Genomic DNA, 27,364 nt, shown 5'->3' with positions numbered 1-27,364 from the left:
TGATGCCATTTGGACTTACCAATGCTCCGAGTACTTTTATGAGAATGATGACACAAATGTTGCAACCATTTTTGGAAGTGTGTGTCGTGGTCTACTTTGATGATATCTTGATCTATAATCGAAGTTTGGAAGAGCATTTGTGCCACCTTCAGCAAGTCTTTGAGTTTTTTAGGCAAGACAAGTTCTATGGCAACACTTAGAAGTGCACATTTACCGTGGACCAAGTCATCTTCTTGGGATATGTTGTGTTTTCTCGTGGGGTGCTTATGAATGTGGAGAAGGTCAAAACAATTGTGGAATGGCCCACTCCTTCTAGTATCCAAGAAGTACGGAGTTTTCATGGTTTGGCTACTTTCTATAGGGGATTTATCCGTAACTTTAGTAGCATCGTTGCCCCTTTGACCAACATTCTCAAGCTTCAAGCTTTTGAGTGAAGCAAGGAAGCCGCCAATAGCTCCCATCTTTTGAAAAAGTTGCTTACCGAGGCTCCAATTTTGGCATTACCGAATTTTGACAAGATCTTTGAACTTGATTGTGATGCATCGGGATTGGGTATTGGAGGCGTTCTTAGCCAAAAAAGGTGGCCCATTGCTTTTTTTAGTGAAAAGTTAAATGGGGCTAAGCTCAAGTATTCCACTTATGACTTTTTATGCCATTATCCAAGCCATCAAGCATTGGAGCTGCTATCTTGCATACAAAGAGTTTGTGCTCAACACTGATCATGAAGCTCTCAAGTACATCAACAGTCAATCCTATCTTAACAAGCGCCATGCCAAATGGGTGCCCTACTTGCAACAATTCACATTCTCTTTGCGCCACAAATCGGGGGTTCTTAATAAGGTGGCCGATAGGTTGAGTAGGCGAACGACTTTCTTGATTGAAATGAAAAATGAAATTGTGGGTTTTGATAAATTTTGCACATTCTATGCACGTGATTCTTACTTTTTCAAGATCTTTTATGCTTTGCAAAAGGGGGATAGTACGGCTTATCCAAGTTACATGATAAGGGGTGGATTCCTCTTCCATGGCCTTAAGTTGTGTGTTCCTAGTTGTTCCTTGAGGGCACATTTGTTGGTTGAGCATCATAAGATGGGGCATTTTGGTAAGGACAAGACCTTTGGGTTGCTTCAAGATGCTTATTATTGGTCGGGCATGGCCAAGAATGTGCAAAATCATGTGAAGCGTTGTCAAATTTGTCAAAGGAGCAAGGGGACTACCACTAATGCGGGGCTATATCTACCTTTACTGGTGTCGGATGTTCCTTAGCGGTGCATTAGTATGGACTTTGTGTTGGGCCTCTCTCCTACTCAACGGCGGAGTGATTCTATCATGGTAGTGGTGGACCGTTTCTCCAAGATGGCACATTTTATACCTTGCAAGAAGACGATGGATGCTACAAACATTGCTAATCTCTTCTTCAAGGAATTCTACAAGTTGCATGGGGTGCCTACGTCTATTGTGTCCGATAGAGATGCTAAGTTCCTTGCTCACTTTTGAAGAACTTTGTGGAGGAAAATTGGCACGGACTTGAGTTTTAGTACTACATTCCATTCGCAAACCGATGGTCAAACGGAGGTCGTGAACCGTAGCCTTGGCAACTTGTTGCGGTGCCTTGTGGGGGATCACCCCAAGAGTTGGGATGGCATCCTTCATTTGGCTAAATTTGCTTACAATTCATCTATTAATTGCACCATTAATACTTCTTCCTTTGAAGTAATTTATGGGACAAGGCCTTCAAGTGTGGTGGATTTGGTGCCTTTGCCACTCTCAAAGAGAGGAAGCGCTAAGGCGAAGGAAATGGCCACGTTTATGAAAAGCATTCATTCTCAAGTGAGGGCCCAAATTGAAAAGTCTAATGCAAAGTATAAGGCGGCCGGTGATGTGCATAGGCGAAGAGTGGTGTTTGAAGTAGGGGATCTTATGTGGGTGGTATTGAGCAAAGAGAGATATGCCCACGGCACCTACACTAAGTTGAGTGACAAAAAGGCGGGACCTTGTAAGGTGTTGAGCAAGATTAATGACAATGCTTATAAAGTCAAGCTACCGCCTCATTTAGGCATCTCCAATACCTTTAACGCCCAACACCTTGTATCCTACTTTCCTAATGCCTCTTCCATTGATGATGCCTCTACCTTTGTAGACTAGTTCCCATCTTGTACTTGGTTTTTGTGTCTTTCATTCCTAGTATTGGTTGTATTTTGTTGTCTTCACTTGAGGACAAGTCTTTTCTTAAGAGGAGGAGTATTATGTAGTGTCATGTATATAGCATGTGTTAGATAGTGTATCCCATAAATAGTTGAGTATCACATCATTTGCAACCAACTTGGACGTATTGAAAATTGAATGGAATAGAGAATTTCTTTCTCTAATATCTCTCTCTCTAGTTCTTAATTGACCCCTTCATCAGGTTTGCAATATCTCCATGAGCTTGCTGACCCTCCAATCATACATAGAGATATCAAATCAAACAATATCTTATTGGATGAACACTTGAATGCAAAGGTTGCTGATTTTGGCCTCTCCAAGCCTATGGGTGATACAGAAAAAGGTCATGTTACCACTCAAGTCAATGGGACAATGGTCAGTATTTTTTCCTCTATAACCTATTTTTGAAAGAACAGTAATTTATAAACTTGGAGTTAGATAAAGATTTGGAAAGCTTACATAGACTCTTCTAGGTTCGTGATGTGAAGTACTCATGTTGGATACTCAACACTTGAGTAAGTCTGTCGAATTTGTGTTCAACGTGCTTAGTTGAATATGCACCCATCAAGTATGCCTAAGTAGTTGATTTTACTTTATAACTATATATAATACTCTCATTTTATGATTAAAATGCTTTATGTTCATTTGTAAAAACCTTTTTACCCAAAAAATATATGAAGTTTTTAAAAAATATGAAATCTAGTCATGTCTCCTTATGTTATTGGACATGAACATGACACTTATACATGCATGCATCCAAGTGGATGTAACATCCATCTATTTTATAAGTTATCAACTATCAAAAAAATTATTGTGAAACAGTTCTCAAGTAGTCATGGTCAAAGCTCAATCTAGTAAGCACAAAATCAAAACCTATTAATGAAATCCCTTTATTGCATTTCAAGCAGAAGATAACTTCTTGTACAGTTGGTTGTTTTGTTGGAGCTTTTTGGATGCTCCTCTTATGTTGCTTATTTTTGTTTTTGTTTATTGTCTTTATTTCCTTGTTTTGTGGCCCTCTTTGTCTGTATGGGGTTTGATCTGGTCATGTTCTAGGGTTTAGGCTTTTTTATTTTTTTAGCAGCATTTTAGTCTTTGTCTTGTTGTTGTTAGGGCTTGGGGTATACCCCTTGTATATGTTGTATATTTCATTGTCTTTATTGAGGACTTATCTACCCAAAAAAAAGCAGAAGATAACTAAACGGTCTATGGTTATATAAAAGTGTTATAGACTTCAATAATTTACACATTTCTCATAATATTTATTTTTATATATTTTTTAAAACTATAATAATGAAATTTCTAACCATAATCATTTTATAAAAATTAGGCATCAACCTAAAATTGAATTTATTAATTACATTTAAAACTGAAATAAATTTATAAAATATAAGGCAAGAAGAAAAGGAATAACAAGAACAGTCATCTCTTTTTGGTCCTGAGGTCTGTTTTCTTTCCTTTTTTTCAAGAGGTGGGGATTGATATTCGTTTCTTGTTGAAAAGGAAGAAAATCATTCTATTTTTGCTAATAGTGTGATTTGGTTGAAGATCGACAATATTGCTTTATTTGGATCCTGAATATTACATGTCCCAGCAGTTGACTGAGAAGAGTGACGTTTACAGCTTTGGAGTGCTAATGCTAGAGCTAATAACTGCAAGACAACCAATCGAGAAAGGCAAATACATTGTAAGAGAGGTGAGGACGCAAATCGATAAGGAAAAAGTTCTATAGAATCTTCACAAGATTCTTGACCTAGTCATTTTGGGCACAACACTAAAAGGTTTTGACAAGTTTGTAGATCTAGCAATGAGTTGTGCTGAGGAGCTAAAAGGCCTACAATGGGTGAGGTGGTAAAAGAGTTTGAGACCATTATGCAAATTGTTGGTCTGAACCCCATTGCTAACTCGACAACCTCTTCAGAAAATTATGAAGGTGCTAGTAGGGAGTACAACCATCCTTACAATGATGAGAACTTCTTTATTTATAGTGGTGTCTTTCCTCCTTCAAAGTTAGAGCCCCGGTGAGAATTTTAATTTACATTCAACCTTGTGATGTTTGTGTTGTGTGCGAAAGATTTGAACTATGTATTGATACAAATTCTTGGCTCTCTTTCTCTGTCTTTCCCTTTTTACGTACTAAAGGAGTGTAAGAAAAGCATATAAAATCAGAGTACTTGTGTACAAATTGTACATTAATAAAATCTTTCTGATTTGTTTTTAAAGATACTGGTGTTTTCTGTTCCAAGCAAATGACCCTGGATATTCTGTAGCATTGAAAAACTAATATTGTAATTTCCTGATTCTGATGAAAATCCAGTGCTAACGGTAAAACAAGAGCTCGATATGCCAATAATGCTGTAGATTCAATGGAGGCTCATTGCATATTGTAGGCATAGTTCTAAATATCGGCCGGTACGTACCGTACAAGCCGGTTCGTACCGGAAAATTAGAGTGCCAATTCGGATGTAGGCCGGTATATCGATGAGAATGAAATTCGCAACCATAGCGGCCGATTCCTGGTACGTATCGGCCTGAATCAGATACATGAGCAATACAATTCTGATACGAGTTTTCCATTGCCAGTACGGCGAAAATTTGAGTAGAGAACCTCCTGCAAAAACAAAAATAATCGTTCGGTACAAATGACAATGTAGAAGAGCAACTGCAAAAACAAAAACAAATACAAAAAAAGAAGGGAATAACCCATCACATACATGTACATCACTCACTTAGACCTTTCACTTCAAGTGCTTTGTCTTCTTCAAGCAATATACGGACTCACGGACCATAAATTTGATACTAGTTACAGATTTGCAATTCACATTTCACAATCAAACTTCTTTGTGGCTTAGTTCCATAGATCTAAGCTTCTTCCTTTGGGTTGTGTGGTGGAGTTCACTTTAATTTTCAACTTGAGGAGATAACATGTAAACAAAAACCCTTAATCGAACCAAATCCAAATCCATCTCCCAGTGGCATCGATCTTGTAAGGTGTTGCAGGGAGAAGTATCGAATCGAAGCCAAACCCATATCCCAGTGGCACTGCTTTCAAGCTTCTTCTTTGAAGGTTTGTTGTCATGCTCTGTTTTCTTCTTGTTGTTATTCTGTTTATATATATACATATATATATATTATTTTTTTCTTTTCTTTTCTTCTTCTTCTTCTTCTTCTTCTTCGTAGTTGTTATTTAAGCCACTGTTCTGCATTTTGTGATTATATTATGGTATGGGATAGGAGATATATATATATATATATGATTGTTCAAATATTAATATATATATTTATTTTTTTTTCTCAGTAATGTACCTGTAGAGTATGTTTCATACTTATTTCACTTCTTAATTCCTTTAAGATGATTTATTAGGTTCACTGTTCATGGACCTATTAAAACCAATAAATTAAGTGGTAGCAGTGTATAATTAGGCTCATGTATTGAATCTACTTAACTGACTTCCACTACAGTTTTCAAAACTTTTGTCTGTCAACATCTTGATTGTTCGTTGTTTTTTTTTTAAAGAGGTTTAATATTTTAGATTTTTTATTTCAAATTTTTTTTATTATTTCAGATTTTTTAATCTGTCAGATTTTTTTTATTTCAGATTTTTTTTATGTCAGATTTTTTTTTAAAGAGGTCTCATCTGTCAGATTTTTTTAAAGAGGTATAATTGTTAAGTAAAGAGGTTTAATATTTTAGATTTTTTATTTTTATTTTAAATGCATTATTGCTAGTAACTAAATTAGAATTACAATATTTGTTAATTGAAAACTGTTATTGTAGATAATTGAAAGTTATAATGGCGCACGGAGGTGGTTCTAGTGGAAAACCTCAATGCGATGATATTGGTTGGAAATTTGGAATTCCACTAGAAAATACTAGACATAAAATTAGGTGTACATTTTGTGGAAAATGAGCTAAATGGTGGTATAACTAAGTTGAAGCAACATTTGGCCCATACGAAAGGTCAAGTCGCACCTTGTGCTAATGTCAGTGGTGAAGTTCGGACACTAATGATGGATCATTTGAATAATCATAACGGCAAAAAGCTTGACAAAAGGAAGATGAATGAGGAATTGATAGAACAAATTAGAGCCAGTCAGTGTGATGATGATGAAAATGATGAGGAGGAAATAGAAATGGTTATGGCCTAACAAATTAGGGCTAGTGATATTGAGGTTGCACCTCCTCCTGGTTTTGCTCGGCGAAGTCATAGTGTTCGTGAGGCTAGTACAGGTGGGAAATGGATTGATACATCCTCTCCAGAAGTTCAATTATTAGACATAGATGTGGATCTTTATAGGACCAAAGGCAACAAACAATCCAAACTCTCCTCTAGATTCATGAAAGAAGCAAAGAAAAAATTAGAAAGAGCAGTTAGCTAGTTTGTATTGTTCACTCTGGTGCCTACTAATGTTGTTAATTCTAAATGGCTAGAACCAATGTTGGATACTGCAAGAGAGGTTGGAAAAGGAACAAAGCTACCTAGTTCTTATGAAGTAAGCCTCTAACTTGAAGTATGAAAAAACTCTTTCTATGTTTAAAAATAAATAAATTATTAAGATGCTTGTTAATAGCTTTTGTTTGTTATTTATTATTAAATAGGTAACTGAAGTGTATTTACCAATGGAGTATGAAGCTTTACAAAATTAGATAAAATCTCATAAATCTAGTTGGGCTGAGAGAGGTGTTATAATTATGTATGATGGATGGTCTGGGCCCACAAGAAAGCACATTGTTAATTATCTTGTGTATAGCAATCATGGAACAATTTTTCAGAAGTCTGTGGATGTAACTGATGTACCTAGTAGGATAGCTGATTATTACTTGTGCCTTATGGACAAAGTAGTGGATGAAATTGGAGAAGAATATGTTATGCAAATCATAACTGATAACGAAGCTGCGATAAAGGCAACTGGTTACAAACTCATGCAAAAAAATGGAGAATCTGTATTGGACAGGACGTACATCTCATTGAATTGATTTTATTTTAGAGGATATTGGGAAGAAAAAAAAATGTGGCAAAGGTGTTGGATTGTGCAAGAGTAATCACACGCTTTATTTATAACTCCAATTGGGTCGTTGATTTCATGAAAAGATTCACAGGAGATAGAGAGTTGTTATGTCCTGTCATCACACACTTTGCTACCAATTTCATTACTTTGGAAAGCATTGTTAAACATAAGACTGCTTCACAGGATATGTTTCATTCTCAAGCGTGGAAGCACAACAAATGGTCCAAAAAAGATGATGCAAAAGAAAAGAAAAAAATTATACAAAGTAAAGATTTTTAGACCCAGGCGACAGATATATTAAAAGTTCAAGAACCACTTCTAAAGGTGCTTAGATTTGTAGATGGGGATGAAAAGCCCACAATGGGTTTTACATATAAAGCCATGGATAGAGCAAAGTTGGCCATCAAACAAAATTGTCGCTATTATGTAGATTAGTGGAAGATTATTGATAATCGATGCGCTTTCCAACTACACACGGACTTGCATGCTGCTGGTAAGTAATTTTTAATTTATTTAAATTATAAATTATGTGTTCCTTTGTCTCACTTTTATTATTATTTTATATTTGAATGTAGGTTATTTTTTAAATCCCATATTCCAATATGGGGAGCACCTTTCTAATCATCGAGAAGTGATGAGTGGAATTAGAAATGTGATTTCGAGACTTCTACTTGATTTAAATGAGCAAATATAGGTGATAAACCAAGTTAGTCATTATTTAATATTAGTTAAACTGATAACTTATTATTTGACTTGTGAATTGTGTTTGTAAAATTGTTTATTGCCTTTTGTTCATTGCAGATCTCTTTATTTTGTAATAAAGAAGATTCTTTTGGTGCTGTATTAGCACAAAGAACAGTGAAAGCAATAAATCCTGGTAATTATTATATACTCAATCAACTATTAACTATTTTAATTACATATTATTGTTATATTGTCAACACTTCTATATCAAATTATAACATAATCACTAATAATTGATTGATTTGTATATAGCTGAATGGTGGATCCATTATGGTACATCGGCTCCGGCACTCCAAAAAGTGGCTATGAGAGTATTGAACCAAACCACGTCTTCTTCTAATTGTGAGCGCAATTGGAGTACATTTAGCCTGATACATACAAAGACAAGGAATCGGTTGAAGTATAAAAAATTAAATAAACTTGTTTATGTGTATTACAATATGACGCTAAAGATCAAACACGTAACACAAAAAAGCCAAGATGACACAGAAGAATCTTTTAACCCCATCAATCTTGACTATATATTTGAAGAAGATGATCTATTAACTCCATGGCTTCAAGAGAGAGAACATACAGTCTTGGATGATGAAGATAACTCAGGTTGGTTGATTATTGATGATGATGATGAGGGAGAACAAGCCACTAGTAGTCAAGCACCTCAACACCATCAAAGAGCAGGGTCTGCTGGAAGTGGCTCTAGTGAGGGTCGCGGTTTGAGTCCACTTAGTGGTAGTGGAGATGAGAGTAATGGCAGTCATCCTCCAACAGGTGGTGGTAGTGGTGGACAATGAAAGTCTGCAGGTTTTGCACATGGTAGTAGACGCAGTATTCATCATATTGATCATTATTGGAACAGGGATTCTACACAACAGCCACGACATTCTATTTATGTTCCTGATGTAGAAGCACCAATTGGGCGTTCACGACATATTGATGATATTTATGGTCATCGCAACCTTAGAAATCAATTTGGACATCTCGGAGTTATATAAGAAGATGGAAGGGGAACTCAACATTGGTGACCAATATACCCAGTACCATATCCTTATTACCCTCCTCCAAGTCAACCACTACCACATATCTATCAACCACCTTATATGGGAAATTGGAACAACTCTCAACAACCTCATCAATATCCATATACATAGGGTTTCAGTTATGGTACAAGGGGGCATACAATGACATAACAATAATCAAGTAACAGTGGCAGTAACAACACCACTTATGATCAATGCACTTTCAATAACTACTACCAGGAATATCAATATGGAGAAATAGGCCAACCAATTCATAGTGATAATCAAAGTGATGTGAGATATGGAGATCCTTCTGTACCACCACGTAATTCTTTTTATTACTAAGTTTTAAAATTGTTGATTTGTAATGATTTATTTTCATATCCTTCTTTCTCTTATTAATTTGTTATGCATTTAGAAGTATTTCAATGTTGAAAATAAGTAAAAAAAAATATTTTCGCATCAATTTTTTTATTAAAAGTTTAACATATATGCCAAGTAAAAGCTTGAGACTAAAATAAATATATATCATTTAGTTGAAAATGAGTCAAAAGTGCCCTACATATCGAAATTTTGATTAAAATGTGATAAATTAAGACTAAAAGAGTCCAAAAAAAATGCATAAAATTGAGTTTTAGAGAGATTACTAATGATTTTGAAATTTCACGGCCGCGACGCCCGATTCCCGATACTATCGATACTGATACTTCACGATCAATACCGTTACGTTACCCGATACTGCGATTTAGAACTATGATTGTAGGTTTCTTGGATGTGTTTGTTATTAGTTGACACGATGAAAATTGTTTTGTTATGGCTCATGGATTTGGTGTCTAACATGACTCAACTTTCCCTAAAATTCTTAGGTTCTGATTGTAACCCTTATTTTTTATTTTTTCAATTTATTCAATTGTCCTTGCATTTTTCTTTACACCAAATCATGTTCGTGCATAACTTGTAATGGAGTGAACCCGAAGATTGTCTCCGAGGATGGTTAGGTGAAGTTATTGTTGTGTTCTCTCCCTCTCTCTCTCTCTCTCTCTCTCTCTCTCTCTCTCTCTCTCTAAAATATTTTCAAAAAATTGTGTACTTTTATTTGCATCAAAGGAAGGCAAAGATAACCAAAACCAAACAAATAAAGCATATCAATGCCCTCCATTTGTATTATTTGAGTCCTTCAAGCATCCTTATCTCACGAATAATGTCATCTAAAATTTTACACACTAATTTACTCAATCCATGTGAGAAAAAGAGTAAATTAGTGTGTAAAATTTTAGGTACCTCTAGCATTGTTGTTATCATAAATACTAGTCTATTCATCATACAAAACATAACACACTTTCATCTCAATTCTATCAAGTCATTGGTTTCTCCAACAGGGCCGAGAAGTACCACTCATTCTTATTGATCCCGCGATCAAGCTTCATACTAGCATTCCACCTGAGCTTCTTGAATCTGACATGATTCAACATTGGAACATACGTTCCATTCAGGTGCTGCCCCAGGCAAAAGAAATGGTCGAGCCAAAAAAGCCCCCCAGCCTCACCACTCTGAATATGTCATACAATGTGAAATCAAGCATCGTGTCCTAGATCCAATTGCTCAATACATGCATCGAATGAACTATGTCGAGCGTGTTCTCGAAGAACGGAAGCCTCTAAAAAGCACTCAAATGCATCAAAATCAAGCTTTGCGATGTAATGAGGCTGCTAAATGGACCATCCAAGTTCATGGAGGTTGTGATGATGGTCACATTCCTTTCCTTCATCCGAGCGGCGAATGTGCCTTTGCCCCCCTATGTCAAGCCCAATACGGACCGTACCACTACGTTTCAAACCAAGCACTTGATCAATCCTGTAATCTAGGCCTTTATTGAAGAGCCACCGGAGTTTCTCTCTTCCCTATAAGTCGAAACAGTCTTTGCAATCATAATATCCCGGTACATTTTTTCTATCAACAAGGCACTTGTAGCTTTTACAAGTGTAGTCATCCCAAATGATGCTCGTGTCTGGAGGGTTGCCTAGAGGATCATCAACAATGGTGTTGGCTCAACATAATGAGCCGGCGTCTTTGGATGGCATCGCCTCCTAGGGAGCGACCCCTTGAGCATAAGCCTCTGCGTGAACACATCGTCAACCGGACACTCCCCCTCCAACATCATACATCATGTAGTGCATTAACTCATCTTGATACCTCAAACAACCTCCTCCAACTAGATGGTAGAGCTCACCTGAGCCCATTCTAGGCGAGTATCCGAGTGGGAGCTTGTGGGGGTTGATCACAAGCTTTGCTTCATCGAACAAGCCTATACCCACATCGTCGTAGTTAAACTTCGAGGACTCGACGGTTTTGTTGGTTGCTATAGGTTGTTGGAGGCGGGTAACCTCGATTAGGAGTGATTGTACTAGTAAATTGGTGAAATTGAGTTGGCCGTGCAAGTCGGAGACTTGGGAACAACTGTAGAGAGTTTGTGGTGGGTGGTATTGAGCAGGCGAATTGACACAATTTTTTAAATAAATAAAAACAATAAATATATATTAAAAGTTCCATCAGATGATTATGCTTAATTTGACCAAATCTATGTAACAAAGATTACTTACCCCTGGTTTGATTATCGTTTTGGGGTTAAAAAAGTACAAAATAACAAAATAGAATAAATAAGTTAATAAGATAAAATATTACGTTCAACTCATAATTATTATATTTTTTTTTATAAAAGTCAAAAAAATCAAAAAATTTAAAACCAAACTAAAAAAGTCTCAACACACAAAAAATGACTATATTAATAGGCCCGGCCCTGAGGGCAGGCCAAAGAGACCTGCGCCTTGGGCCCCAAAATATGATTTTATGTTTTAGATACCAAAAAAAAAAAAAAAAAAAATCCAAATGCTATAAGCCCAATTGTATATGGGGCCTAAAAAAAACAAAATATATCATGACAGATTAGAGGCCCAACTGACATGGGTCCAAAAATAAGAAACACATTATAATTTATAATACCCACCGAGGCTAAGAACGTGGGTCACTGAAAGAAAATAAACATTAAAAAATTAGAAAATTTATGGAAGTATATTAGAAAATTTCTGGAAGTATAAATATTAGAAAATTTTTGAAAATTAGAAAATTAGAAAATTTGTGGATTTGTGATTATATAGAGTAGTCATGCCTCCTAAGAAGTATATTTTTGGATGTGAAAAAAGGAAAAAGAAGCAAAAATTAGAAAATTTTATTCAATCTCAATCGAGAACGCTTGATAAATTTTTTGATAGCAAGAAACAAATAAAAAGTTCATGTTTGATTGATGAAGAAGTTGTTGTAAGTAAATTTTTTTGTGACTACAAACAAATAAAAAAGTTATTATAACTTATCGTTTTATCTATCAATTTTTTTTTTTAATAAAAAAAAGCCTCATTTTTAAAGGTCGCCTTAAACCCCTTGGGCCGGCCTATGTCTATACTATATATTAAGCAAAAGGGGGTTTCTAAACCCCAAGGCTTATGGAAGCTCCAATATGCCAATCTTAATTTTTTAATTTTTTGTTTTTTTAAAAAAGAATTGACCTCAGCATTTATTAACTTCTCTCAACCCATAAGACTTTTTGACTTCTCTCATAATTACTGCAGTACCTTTTCCAAAACAAATAATATGCATATTAAAAAAAATTTAAAACAAATATAAATATCTATATCTATTTATTTATATCTATCTCTAACCCACAAGTTTTGTGGGAGTTCTAATATCCCAATCTAAATTTCTTGATTTTTTTATTTAAAAAAAAAACCTTAGCATTTATTAATTTTTCACAACCCCCAAGCCTTACCCTTATAATAACACTTTAATGCATTAAGAATAAGTATAAAAAAAATTCCTTGAAAAGTCCAACACATATGAATTCCTTGAAAAGTCCCAACACATATGATTATTATCCTTCATAATAACACTTTAATGCATTAAGAACAGGTATAAAAAAAATTCCTTGAAAAGTATAATACATATGATTATTATCAAAATATTAAACTTTAATATAATATAAAAAAACAAGACATTTGGTTCATTGAAAAGTTCAACATATATGATTATTATATTGAACTTTAATATAATATAAAAAAAAGAAAAAAAGAAAAAGAAGACATTTAAAAAAAAAGACATTTAAAAATCACAATTCACATATATATCCCATGATCAGGATTTATTACATTTTTTCAATCCACATATTTTTCCATATGCCTGAATTTATTGATTTGGTCAAAATTATCTAATCAGCATTTAAAATTCCCTCATACAGATAATTATAGATACAACCTGAACATAGTTACTGCAGTACCCTTTTTAATTTTTCCAATACATTATGGTTAGTAATAAAATTGTTAAATTATTATTATAAAAAATCTTAAAAAACATAATTTATATACTAAAAAAATCTAAAATAAATATAAATATTTATAATTATTCCGTGCATAACACGAGTGACAGGCTAATATTAACTAGGGTTTGGTTATGGTGTGCAACTTACACCTTACACCTTATACCTTACACTTACACCTTACACTTACACCTTTTGTAAAAAATTAAACCTTACACTTACACCTTTTTTGAGGTTGCACACCATGTGCAACCCACTTACACCTTACACCTTACACTTACACCTTACACTTACACCTTATACTTATACTTACACCTTACACTTACACTTTTTGTGTAAGTGGCACATGGTGTGCACTTGCACAGTTAAGAAAACTCCTATTAACTAATGCCAAAGGAATCTTTAAACTTTAATTCACACAAGTGAATGACATGCGATACCCAGCAGGTTCGAAGCCAGATGTGGCAAGGCCCGCTTTCCCAACGCAATAAGTGCCTCACTTTCTCTCACTAAAAATAAATAAATAAATAAATAAGAATAATATTAGAGACCCTAAATATTTTATCAAAAATTTTACTAAATGTCTCACATAAGTGTGGAACCCACACAATGTGGGTCCCACACCCATGTGTGACGCTTGATAAAACTTTTAGTAAAATTTTTGAGACCTCTAGCATTTTTGAATAAATAAATTACACTCATCTTAGGTTTAGAGGAAATATATAATCCCATATTATTCATATATTATTTTCTTGAAATTTTAATTTATATAATAATTAAATTATTTTCATCCATAATTTATTAATTATATGTATAAAAAGTAATATTATCATTTATTTTCAAGCAAAATGTATATTTATTTTTACCTATTTTAGTGTCTATCAACGGAGTAATTTTTGTATACAAATAGAATATATGTTATGTAATACTTTTTACTATTGTAATTAAATTTGACAGTAAGACCCACCACATTTATATTGGATGTTTGAGGAATAATAAGAGATATATACATTTGTGATTAGTGGAAATTAGTGTCACATGGTACCCTATTAGTATACAAAACATTTTCCTTGTTTTAGTTGTTTTAATCATACTAAAAGAAGGTCAATGTAATTATATCAAAAATATAAAACTAACTATATTTTTTAAAAACTTTATGAGAGGTGAGTGTAACTTATTCAAAAAAAAAATCAACTTCTCATATTAAAAAGAAAAGGTCCAAAAAGTTATTAATTTTTGCCATAAATTTAAAAAAATCAACTGTCACATAAATTTTATATTTATAAAAGTTAATTTTTTTAATAACTTTTCAAATTTAAACATATTAACTTTTTCAACTTTAAAAAAAGTTACAAAAAGAAACCAACCCCAAACCCACCCATAATAATAGAGTAGTTATCGTATTATTGGATCTTATAATTGTTAATATGTGTACTTAGAGTACATATTAAGAATTGAAAATAATTATGTATTTGTACAAGCTTTTTAAGATGTCTTAACATATGTTATAGACGAATAATTTTTATATGTGTGAGAGGGTAATTTATATGAAAATTGGGCCGAGTTGGATAATGGGCCGTCATGGGCCGCAATATAAAGGGCTGAGTAAAAAGGCTTTAAAGTTAGTCCGGTCCAAGAGCCCCGAAGCTAGTCCGGCCCGGAGGAGACTTGAAGTTAGTCCGGTCTAAAGACACTTTAAAGTTAGTCCGGTCTCAGAGTTAGCTCGGTCATGGCGTATTGTGGTTAGAACGGTCAGAACCTTACTATTCGGTAACTCGGTCTGATCACACCATGGTTTGTACATGAGAGAACCGAGATAAGGTGTAGCGAAAGGAAGAACCGAACTAAGGATAGTTCGGCCTACTCAGCGGCTCAGCATAACCATGATTACTTCGGTCATATTGGAGTTCGGCCATAGTAAAAACCATCTCACTTGGTTTAAGCAATGAGGGGGGTGTTGAAGGATAAGCATTATTTTTTAGGAGTATGAATCCTAGGAGGACTCTGCATGGAGGAGTAGAAGTGTGACGCCCCAATTTTTTTTTTTTTTTTTTTTTTTTGAGACATCATAAGACTTTAACGAACAATAACTTGCTAGATAAAATTTTAACTACTAATTAGGAAATTTTAAATTCTTACATAGTCAAAGTCCAACAACCAAATAAAACTACAAGTTCACACACAACATCACAACATAGTTAAATACTAATACAAGAAATAACCTGCTTTTATTTTGATAAGATCTTGGCTCTAAGTTAGCCAAGGCTCGATATTAGCAGCAACTCCCATTTCAGCTTCGGTTCCTTCTTCGGCATAATCTGGCATGAAACGCCAGGGCAACAAAATATATGCCATGAGTTTTGCAACACAGTAAGAAAACATAACCAACCTACCATTCTTTTTAAAAGAAAAATAATGGCCTCGTTTGGGAAGTGGCTATTTTAGTGGGCTATTTAGTTTTTTGGCTATTTTAGTAGGCTATTTTAGTTTTTGTGTTTGGGAAGATGAGATGGATTTTATTTGAGTTGTTGTATTAAAAAATGTGTTGAAATGATGTTTTATATTAAAATGACAAATTTGTCCCTAAAAAAATATTTTTTTAAATTGCTATCAAGGGGTAAAATCGTAAAATGTTCATTGATGGAACAAGTGACAAAGCTGACAGTGTAGGCTGTGCCTACACTGCCGCTGTGCAGTCCTATATATATATATATATATATTGAAAAAACTTGCAAAAGTGGCTTTTTGGCTAAAAAAAATTTTTAGCCTATAATAGCCTCTTTAGGCACTTCCCAAACAGTGCCAATAAGATTCTAAACATGAGATAACAATATAATTGTACACATAAATTACAACCATTAGGATAATTTTCAATAATTTTAATAAATTAGGTGACACTCGAAATCTCACCACAGAGATTTAACTTACCAATCACCAAGCATGGCAACGGTTAATTTGAAACCCTCCCTTGGTCAAATATTTAAGTGTTACCAATCGTAACTACCAGTGATGCCCACGTCCGGAGTTATATACCCAAGTAGTGGCATCCGTGGTCTGCCCCAAGGAACCGGTCTGCCAGGGGTACGTAACCTCCCTGTGTGCCACCTGCACATCCATTCTTATTCCAAAACCGAATACCGAAAAGGGTTCAAATAAGTCCCGTGCCATCTTAGGATTTCGCGACACAATTTACACGAGAATTCTCAAAACCAGGGCTCACCCTGAATACCCGGTATTAACCCTTCATTAGTAACTCATTATATACCGTTAATCCTTTTGGTTAATTTATATATTAAACACAAATTATTCAAATCTCAATCACCAATAACATTATACCAACTAAAGAAAAACTCCCAACATAAAATATTATGCATGTCACCCAATAATAGTTCAATGTACAAAATTTAGTAAACAATTACTTAAAACCATGGTATGAACATAATAACTTAAATACAAGAAATAAACCATAAATGCACACCTGCACAAATTTTTGATTTACTAAATTAGACTAGTATAATATGAAAGCGGTGATTTTATCCTGCCCTGAAAAATTTTCAGAATATATATCTTGCAAGTAAAATTTTAAATACATTACTTATACAACTCTAAAATTCATATCAATCTACAGAATAATCCATAAACATGTTATGGTCATTTTTCAGAAAGCATTTTCCAAAAATAAATTATAAATAATTCTTCAAAATTTCAAGGGTGTTTAAGACACAGATTTGTCACATTTCCTTATATTAATTTCATGCTTAAATTTATAGATCAAACCCATAATCTAAAAATTTATCATGAAACTAGACTTCTCAAATTTCATCTTTTAGTTAGAAATTACCAGATTTGGCTTAGTATAAAATTTTAAATAAATTTTCAAATACATGGTAAAATCTGTCACACAGTTTCAGATTTAGTTAAAAATTTGTATAAATTCGTAAAAAGCTCAAAAATTGTTTTCAAAAATTTCTGGATAAACTAGACATCATTATCAACAACTTTGTGGAAGAAATCATCTCGAAATTTTGAGTATAAAATTATCTAAAAATTCGGGTAAACATACTGGCAGATTCAAAACAGTTTATTCTCAACACAGTTTCAAATTTAGTTAAAAATTTGTATAAATTCGTAGAAAGTTCAAAACTTATTTCCAAAACTTTTTGGACAAAATAGACATCATTATTAACAACTTTGTAGAAGAAATCATCTCGAAATTTTGAGTATAAAATTATCTAAAAATTCTGGTAAACATGCTGGCAGATTCAAAACAATTTATTCTTAACATAATTTTAGATTTAGTTAAAAATTTGTATAAATTCGTAGAAAGCTCAAAAATTATTTCCAAAAATTTCTGGACAAACTAGACATCATTATCAACAACTTTGTAGAAGAAATCATCTCGAAATTTTGAGTATAAAATTATCTAAAAATTCGGGTAACAGGCTGGCAGATTCAAAACAATTTATTCTCAACACAGTTTCAGATTTAGTTTAAAATTTGTATAAATTCGTAGAAAGCTCAAAAATTATTTTCAAAATTTCTGGACAAACTAGACATCATTATCAACAACTTTGTAGAAGAAATCATCTCGAAATGTTGAGTATAAAATTATCTAAAAATTCGGGTAACGGGCTGGCAGATTCAAAGACCAAATAAATTCTTCAATTCACTCTATAATGGTATGAAATACACATGCAAGCCTATTTTTACAATAATACCATGATTTTTTTTTTTTTGACTATCAGTATCTTCAGATATTTGATATACACATCACAAAATTTACATACATATATATAAAAATTTCTATCTATAAATTAGTCATTTTATCATAGGAATAAAATCTGAAGATTCCAACAATAAAAAAAATGAGAGGGTTGGAAGGGTTTTCTTTCCTAGTAGTAGGGTGACAAAATGGTTGAGAACTTTGGTTTCCTTAACCTCCTACTCTTCTTCCTCTCCTACTACTAAACTTGGTTGCTTAAGAGATTTCTCTCCTCTCTTTTTTTTTTTTTTTTTTTCTTCTACCGAATGCTTGCATGCACAAGGAAGGCTTGCATGCATATATATATATATAAAATGCTAGTTGAAAACATTTCTCTCTCCCTCTCATTCTTTCCATTATGTTGTCTTGCTCACTTTCTCAAAGTTCCAAGAATGAAAGCTTTCCCTAAATTCCAAGAGGGATGGTGGTTTCTTTCCCTAAATTCCAAGAGGGATGGTGGTTTATGGTTCCTATACCACCATGCAAACAAGCAGGTGGCATAGCTACGAACATCTCTTTTTTTTTTTCTTTTTCTTTTTTTTTTTGTGTGTGTGTGTATTTGTATGGGTTCTAAAAATTGATACACTAAGATTTTTATCTAAGGTATTTAGTAAGAATAATTATTATATTGAATCCTAATTAAAATAATTTATAAACAACAAATATTGAACACCCACAAAATTATTATTCTTAATAGGGTCTTTGTTAGTGATAGGATTTGGTTAATTTAAAACTAATTAATTAATTAATTAATTTATTTTCTTTCAAGAATAATTTAAATATGGGTTTTCACAAGAAGTTCTACTAGGATTGTACCACACGAAACCTATAAAAGCTCACAAACATCACCTTTGGAGAGGTAACACAACTTTGCTTTCTGAATACACAGAGCTTTTGTCTATTTGTCAAGTTTACTGACTTAGGCATCGGAGAGGTTTCCGGCACACACCCGCTGGCTAGCTCACGTTTGTGTTTTCAGGTGATAAAGCGACGACGTACGGAGGAGCGCAGACTTGATCAACAGGATCATACGAGAAGAATTATTTCGTGCTCGTACAATTGGCGCCGTCTGTGGGAAAAACAGACAGGACGAAACCTCTTGATCAAGCTTTATCTCTTTAGGAACAATGGCGCACATTGAAGAATTACCACAGTCCGCCATCGACGGGCAAACACCAGATGGGGGTGCAAGGCGTGAAGGATTACCTTCTATCCCTCCCATGGCGGACTTGGAGTCCCAACGACATAACTCCAGAAGAGATACTAGGGGGAGGCGGACTCACAGCCCCCGTCACTCTCATTCACAAAGTCCTGACAGGCAAAGGCGGAGGATTGATCCTCAAGTTCTAGAGGACCGCGTGAAAGAGCAGGACGAATTAATAAGGAAGATGGCGGCAGACATGGAGACCCTGAAGCGCCAGATGAAGGGAAAAAGAGTGGCGACAGGAGAGGGGCGCAAAAACAAGACGCCCCCTCGCCGCTCAGAAGACCATGGAAGGCATTCCACACCATCACAAGCAGAGAGTAGAAGCCTCAGGACAGGCGATACTCGGTCTAGAACCTCCAGAACTCGTTACTCCAGGTCTGAGAGAACGAGATCATTGAGGTCTTACACAGAGGGAAGTACCTACCGACCCTCACACTCGCACCAAACATCATCCAAACAGGCAGAGTTGCCTAGATCATCCGATTTACGGAACATGCTAGAAGAAAAGGCACGATGGAAGGAGGACACCAGGGCGCGCGACCCACGCAGAGTTTCTGCCCTTCAACGATTGACCCCTTGATTGCATGGAAGCGTCGAGGTTGGAATGCCATTACCATGCCCTGCCTATGAACCGACGGACAAAGCATCAGCGAGGCTGCAGACCTCGCCGTTCATTCCGGCAATCGAAAACGCGCCCCTGCCTTCAGGCTTCCTTCAGCCCAAATTCACCACGTAAGAGGGGAAGACGGACCCCTACATTCACTTAAGCCACTTCCGCCAGGTTATGGCGGTATATCGACGAAACGAGGCTTTAATGTGCATCCTCTTCCCATCAAGCCTTGGCGACCTAGGCTTGACTTGGTTCGAAAAACTTCCAGAAGGCAGCATAGCCTCATGGGCGCAATTGGCGGAGGCGTTTGTCACAAGATTCAGAACAAACACCAAAACCCCGGCGGAGATTAACCAGTTACTCTCCATCGACATGGGTGAAAAAGAGACACTAAGGTCCTATAATAGCCGCTACTGGGAGACATTCAACCAAATTGGGGACTGCCCCACCAATCTCACCATTGCACAGTACAAAAGAGCCCTTCCAGTCGGGAATAGACTAAGGGACTTGATCACCATGACGCCACCCTTCACCATGGAAGCCTTGATGGAAAGAGTGCATCAGCACATCAGGGTAGAAGAGGATAGCGCACGTGCCAAAACAAAATCTGGCACGACCATAGTACCAGAAAAGAAGGCCTCAGCAAAGGTCAACGCGGTAGATCGTCCGAACAGAAACGGACGTGGCAGACAAGACAACGGAGAGGATCAGGATAAAAGATGGTTGAGGGTCCGCACGGCCATAACCACGGTATTTAAGACACCGATCTACCGAATTCTAAATGAAATAAGAGATGAGCCTTTTGTCAGATAGCCAGCCAAACTAGGGGAAGCTCAAAAGGACTATGACGAAAGATCACGGTGCACCTTCCACAAAGAAAAGGGGCACCGCACTGAAAATTGCACGCCATTGAGACAGCACCTAGAGGAGTTGGTGGCAGCAGGTCACCTGGATAAATATATTGAAGGAGGGGCCCAACCAGTCCCCCAGGACCATAACAACCCCAACGGAATGCCAATCGACGCCCCACCTCAAGGCGTTATCAATGTGATACATGGAGTCTTTGAACCTGAGCGTGTATGCGAGCTCAGGGGATCAATCAAAAAGGCTGAACACTTAAGAGAGGTGCTAAGTGCCCAACCTGCCATCAAGAAGGGGAAGACAGAGGCCACAAACGTCATGTCTTTTTCGGATAAAGACTTGGAACGGATATATTGCCCTCACAATGATGCCCTGGTCGTCACTCTCCGAGTCAAGGATTTTGACGTCAAGCGGATTCTGATTGACCAGGGTAGTTCATGTGAAATCATGTACTACGAAACATTTAAACAATTGAAGCTGCAAGACAAAGACTTGGAGCCAGCCGTATCTCCCCTAATAGGATTTAACTCCATGCCAGAATGGCCCGTTGGCAAAATAATTCTTCCAGTCAGAGCAGGAAGCGTGATGAAACAAGTGGAGTTCTGGGTATTGAAGGTCCCCTCCACTTACAACATCATCTTGGGCAGAACATGGCTACATGCCATGCGATCGGTGGCGTCATCCTACCACCAAGTAATGCAGTTCCCCAACGATACCGGGGTAATTGAAGAAGTCTATGGAGATCAGATCATGTCGAAGCAATGCTTCGTCACGGTGAATGGCAGTCGCGCTGCCAAAGGATACGTTCATTCGGTGGAAGAACCTGAGAGTAATGAGCTATTCGCAGATGTCGGCAAAGCGGCTGATTAGAAAGTAGTGGAGGACTTGGTAGAGGTAAGAATAGATGAAAAGAACTCGGATAAGTTCTTTTTGCTCTGTTCGTCGTTGTCCAGCACTGAGAGATTAGAGGTCTTGGAATTCTTAACCTCTAACATCGAAGTGTTCGCCTGGACGCCCTACGACATGCCTGGCATTGATCCAAACTTCATCTGTCACCAACTCAATGTCCACACATCCGCCAGACCAGTTATCTAACGCACACGCAGATCAGTACTCCACCATGCCGAGATAGTGGCGGAAGAAGTAGGTAACCTGCTGGAGGCAGGAGCAATTAGAGAAGTGCACTACCCAAGATGGATCTCCAACACAGTCGTAGTGCCAAAGAAGAATGGCAAGTGGCGTGTCTGCGTCGACTATAAAACAGTCAACAAGGCATGTCCAAAAGACAGCTTTCCTCTATCACGGATAGATCAACTGGTCGACCTAACGGCGGGGCACAACCGACTTAGCTTTCTAGATGCATACAGAGTCTACCACCAAATCGCCAAGCAAAAACCAGACCAGGAGGTCACATCCTTTACAACTCCAAGAGGACTGTACTGTTACAAGGTCATGCCCTTTGGCCTAAAGAACGCAGGGGCGACATTCCAACGGATGGTCACCAAGATGTTTGAACCATTGTTAGGCAGAACAATGGAGGCTTACATCGACGACATGGTGGTCAAGAGCAAGGATGAGAATGACCATCTCAAGGACTTAGGCGAGATGTTTGAGATGCTGAAGAAGCACAAGTTGCGCCTCAATGCGTCCAAGTGTGCATTCGGAGTAGGATCTGGCAAATTCCTGGGTTTCCTGGTAACCAACCGGGGTATAGAGGCAGACCCCTCCCAGATCAAAGCAATCCAGGATCTGGAGAGGCCTAACTCAGTGAAAGAAGTACAGTATCTCACCGGCATGGCGGCTGCACTCAACCGATTCATCAGCTGGTCGTCAGATAGACTACGACCATTTTTTCAAGCATTAAAAGTCAAGTTCGAGTGGGATGAAGAATGCGACCGAGCTCTGGAAAGCTTGAAGGAATATAAGTCTTCCTCACCACTACTTCTTACCCCAGTACCTGGAGAAGAACTTTTTTTGTACCTGGCAGTCTCTCAGCACGCAATTAGCGCAGTGTTGGTTCATGCAGAAGGAATCCAACATGCCCATCTTTTATGTCAGCAAGACATTGCTGGGAGCCGAAACAAGGTACTTGCCACTGGAAAAATTAGCATTAGCCTTAATGATGGCCTCTAGGAAATTGGCACATTATTTTCACGCTCACACCATAGTCGTCCTCATAGCTTTTTCACTAAAAGCTTTGTTTGAGAGGGCGAACTTTTCTGAGCGAATCTTGAAGTGGGCAGTAGAATTGGGACAATTCGACATCAAGTTCCAACCCAGAACCGCAGTAAAAGCCCAATCTTTGGCAGACTTCGTCGCAGAATTTACTCTTGGAAGTCATCATATCTGCCCAGTCGACCTAACTGACACAACCGAACTAGGGATGGAAATTGACGCTGAAATAGCGCAATCCCTAGCAGAAGACACTCGGTTAGACTCCAAGGCAGACCAGACTAAAGACAGCAAGGAAGAAGCAAACCAAGACTCACCAACAAATAAAGGCTTGGTACAATCAGATAGCGAGGGGCAGACCGCAAGAATGGACCTTGAAGAAAACACCAGCAACATTCTTGACCCCACGACAACATCTGACCCCTCCACTTGCTGGAAATTGTTCGTTGGAGAGATGTGGAAGCTCTTTGTGGATGGAGCATCCAACCGACATGGTGCAGGACTTGGCATAGTCCTCATCTCACTAGACGGCCTGGTTGTGGAGCAAGCAATCAACCTTGGCTTCCCAGCAACAAACAACGAAGTAGAGTACGAAGCACTCATTGCAGGACTCAAGACAGCATCCTACATGAAGGTTGCCGAACTAATGGTCTACAGCGACTCACAGCTGGTGGTAAACCAAATTTCTGGCGACTATGAAGCAAAGGATGATAGGATGGCCAAGTACCAAGAATTGGTCAGTATAGAGATCAAGAAATTTGAAGCAGTAAGGATAGAACAGATTGGCAGGGAGGAAAACAACAGAGCAGACAAACTAGCAGGCTTCGCTTCAATGTCAGATACTTCCATCCCTCATCCATTGCTCATCGACTTCTTACCAAGACCAAGCATTGAAGACCCTGAAGCAGAAGAGGTATGTTGCGCTAAATTAAGCCCCTCATGGATGGATCCCATTATACTGTTCTTAAAAGACGGCATCTTACTGGAAGAAAAGAAAGAAGCCAACAAAATTCGAGCAAAGTCGCAGCTATTTTGGCTCTCTCCATCCATGGCATTGTACAAAAAATCGTTCTCAGGACCCTATCTAAAGTGTGTTCACCCCAGCAAGGTGGAAGCATTCTTGTTCGAAATACATGAAGGGGTGTGCGGAAGCCACCAAGGAGGAAGATCGTTAGCTTACAGAGCCATTTCGCAAGGATACTGGTGGCCATACATGCAAGCTGACTCAGAGAAGTATGTGAAGAAGTGCGAGAAATGTTAGAAATTCGCACATCAAATACATCAGCCGGCCAGAGAACTCCTACCATTGACCAGCCCATGGCCTTTTGCAATGTGGGGCTTAGACATAATAGAACCACTTCCAACGGCACCTGAAAACAGAAAGTTCTTTCTCGCAACAATAGACTACTTCACAAAGTGGGTGGAAGCAGAAGCATTGGCACCAATCAAGGAAAAAGATGTGAAGAAGTTCGTCTAGCAAAATATCATTACACGATTCGGCATACCTAAAGCCCTCATATCAGACAACGGCACTCAATTCGACGGCAAAATTTTTAGAGGCTTTTGTGAAAAATATAAGATAGAGTTCTGCAATTCCACACCGGTATATCCCCAAGCAAATGGTCAGGCAGAAGCATCAAACAAGGTAGTATTGGATGGACTGAAGAAATGGTTAGAAAAAACCAAAGGCAAGTGGGCGGAGGAACTCCCTCATGTTTTATGGGCTTACCGCACCACACCACGACGGTCAACAGGAGAAACTCCATTCTCCTTAGCCTATGGTATGGAAGCAGTAATCCCACTCGAAGTTGGCCTCCCCACAATTAGAAGCGAAAATTTTGATCCAGACTTGAATAGAGAAGCCATAGCATTGGAGCTCGACCTTGCGGAAAAAAGAAGAGAAAGAGCACTGGTTCACATTGCCTCATACCAACAAGAGTTATCCAGGAAATACAACAAAATAGTATATACAAGACAATTCAAGATCGGAGATTGGGTACTGCGCAAAGTGATGGGAAACACCTTGATACCAGGAGATGGCAAGTTAGGGCCAAATTGGGAAGGACCTTACAAAGTGGTCTGATTAGCTGGCAAAGGGGCATACCACCTGGAAGATAAGGACGACAAAGCCATTCCAAGGCCATGGAACACTGCCAATCTTAAACTATTTTATTTTTAGCTTTTTTTACGAGTATGTGTAATTTTCCTTTCTCTCAATAAAACAAAATCAATTCTTTTCAGCATAGTTGTTTTTTGTATGAGATTGTATTAGTGAGTTAGGGACATCAAAAGTAAGGTTGGCTGGAAAAACCAATCTATAGGTTGGCTGGAAAAACCAACACCCCTCCTAAGCCTAGGATAAGGATCCAGGCTGCAGGACGTTTGGTCGGAATAACCAAACATTCTATTCTAAGTTGGCTGGAAAAACTAACTTAGAGGTTGGCTGGATTAAACCAACACCCCTCCTAAGCCCAGGATAAGGATCCAGGCTGCAGGACGTTTGGTCGAAATAACCAAACATTCTATTCTAAGTTGGCTGGAAAAACTAACTTAGAGGTTGGCGGGATTAAACCAACACCCCTCCTAAGCCCAGAATAAGGATCCAGGCTGCAGGACGTTTGGTCGAAATAACCAAACATTCTATTCTAAGTTGGCTGGAAAAACTAACTTAGAGGTTGGCTGGATTAAACCAACACCCCTCCTAAGCCTAGGATAAGGATCCAGGCTGCAGGACGTTTGGTCGGAATAACCAAAAAAATTTTCTAAGTTGGCTGGAAAAACTAACTTAAAGGTTGGCTGGATTAAACCAACTCTTATTACTCTTCAGCTGAAGTAAGGGTATGGCTGAAGAGTGGTTGGCTGGATTAAATTAACTCTTGTTACTCGTCAGCCGAAGTAAGGGTATGGCTGAAGAGTGGTTGGCTGGAGTAAACCAACTCTTAGTACTCTTTAGCCGAAGTAAGGACATCGGCTAAAAGAGTGGTTGGCTGGATTAAACCAACTCCTATTACTCTTTAGCCGAAGTAAGGGTATAGGCTGAAGAAATGTTGACTGGATTAAACCACTCTTGGTACTCTTCAGCCGAAGTACGTATTTCGGCTAAAGAGTGGTTGGCTAGTAAACTCAGTCAAATTGCTCAGTTAAAACCAGAATAAAGTATCTCGGCCACACTACTATTAGAAAGCAAGCTCAAACAGGAATTTAAACCGAGATAACAGTTGGAAGTGAAAAGATCAAGTCATTACAAGTACAAACATGCAGATCAACCGAAGTAAGAGTTCAAAACAAGAAAATTTTCATTCATCAAAAAACAAATACAAAGGAGGGGCCACAGCCCGGTTACAAGTCCAAAACAAAAGGCAAAAGAAAAATACAGGAATCAGTTGAACAAATCATCTATCTCGGTGTCCAGATCGGCATCACCATCATCCCGAAGCGCGGTCTCTGGTTGGAGCTCGGTCTTGGTCGCAAGTATGGTCTCAGTCGGAAGCACAGTCTCGGTTGGTTGTTCAGTGATCAGGTCTTCCACCGTGTGCTCCGCCCGAGCTGATTGATTTGTTGGAACATTGCCGACCGAGGTATCAGTTGGCTCTTCTTCATCATCGTCAAAACTCTCAAGGAACTGCTGCTGAACGGATGCAGCATACTGAGTTAGTGAGGCCGGAATAAAATACTGCGGAGCATTGTAGACCTCGGTTTCGGACCCACAACCGAGCTGCTCCACAGCACTTCTCCAGCCGCACTTGAAAAATAAGTCCTTTGCTGCCTCGCATTGTTGGATATAAGCAGCCTCGCCTTCTTTGTAGCCCTTTTTCTCGGCGTCATCAGCTTTCTTCTTCAATTCTTTTATTTCGGCGTCTTTGGTACTTTCAAGCTTTGCGAGCTCCCACAAATGCTTGTCTTTCATTTCGGTTAGAGCTCTTTGTTTGTCAGAATTAGCCAAGGTAAGCAGTCCGGTTAAACGAGTTACCTCGGCCTCCAGCTCGGCCATCTTTGCTTGTGATTGTTTGAGCTCGGTGGTCTTGGCTTCAGCTTCTGCCATGGCCTCCCTTGTAGTTCTCCTGAGCTCCAACACTCGCTTGTGTGCGATGTTGTTTTTCTAAATGGCCTGCAACAGTGTAGAAACTTTCTTTTTTAACCGAACTAAAAGATGAAAAAAATGATAAAGATGAAAAAGCAAAGAAGAGAATTGTCTACCAGGATCATGGACTTTGTTGAAGATCGGATGGCCTTCAACTCGGTGTTCAATTGATTGTGGTGCTCCATGTTTTTTGGAAGGCACACACTTTTGGCAAGGTTGAAAGCTAGTGCGTGATCCTTCTCAGCAACCACCGAGTCGGTATCTTGGATATCTCGGTTCTGAAACGTGAGTTTGGGAACCCACTTGGAGGTAGATCGGTCAGATGGCCCCGGT

The 27,364-nt window shown here is 37.7% G+C and overlaps 1 pseudogene; it reads right to left on the bottom strand.

Annotated features, from left to right (window-relative positions):
- Positions 1-10,330: 10,330 nt before the first annotated feature.
- LOC145814023 (putative methyltransferase At1g29790) lies at positions 10,331-26,992 on the bottom strand (annotated as a pseudogene).
- Between the last annotated feature and the right edge of the window lie 372 nt (positions 26,993-27,364).

The sequence above is a fragment of the Camellia sinensis genome, chromosome 2 (genome assembly GCF_055761805.1).
Source record: "Camellia sinensis isolate YWXY chromosome 2, ASM5576180v1, whole genome shotgun sequence".
Lineage (NCBI taxonomy): Eukaryota > Viridiplantae > Streptophyta > Magnoliopsida > Ericales > Theaceae > Camellia > Camellia sinensis.
The sequence above is the reverse complement of the archived record's forward strand: the minus strand, read 5'-3'. Positions and strand labels throughout refer to the sequence as shown.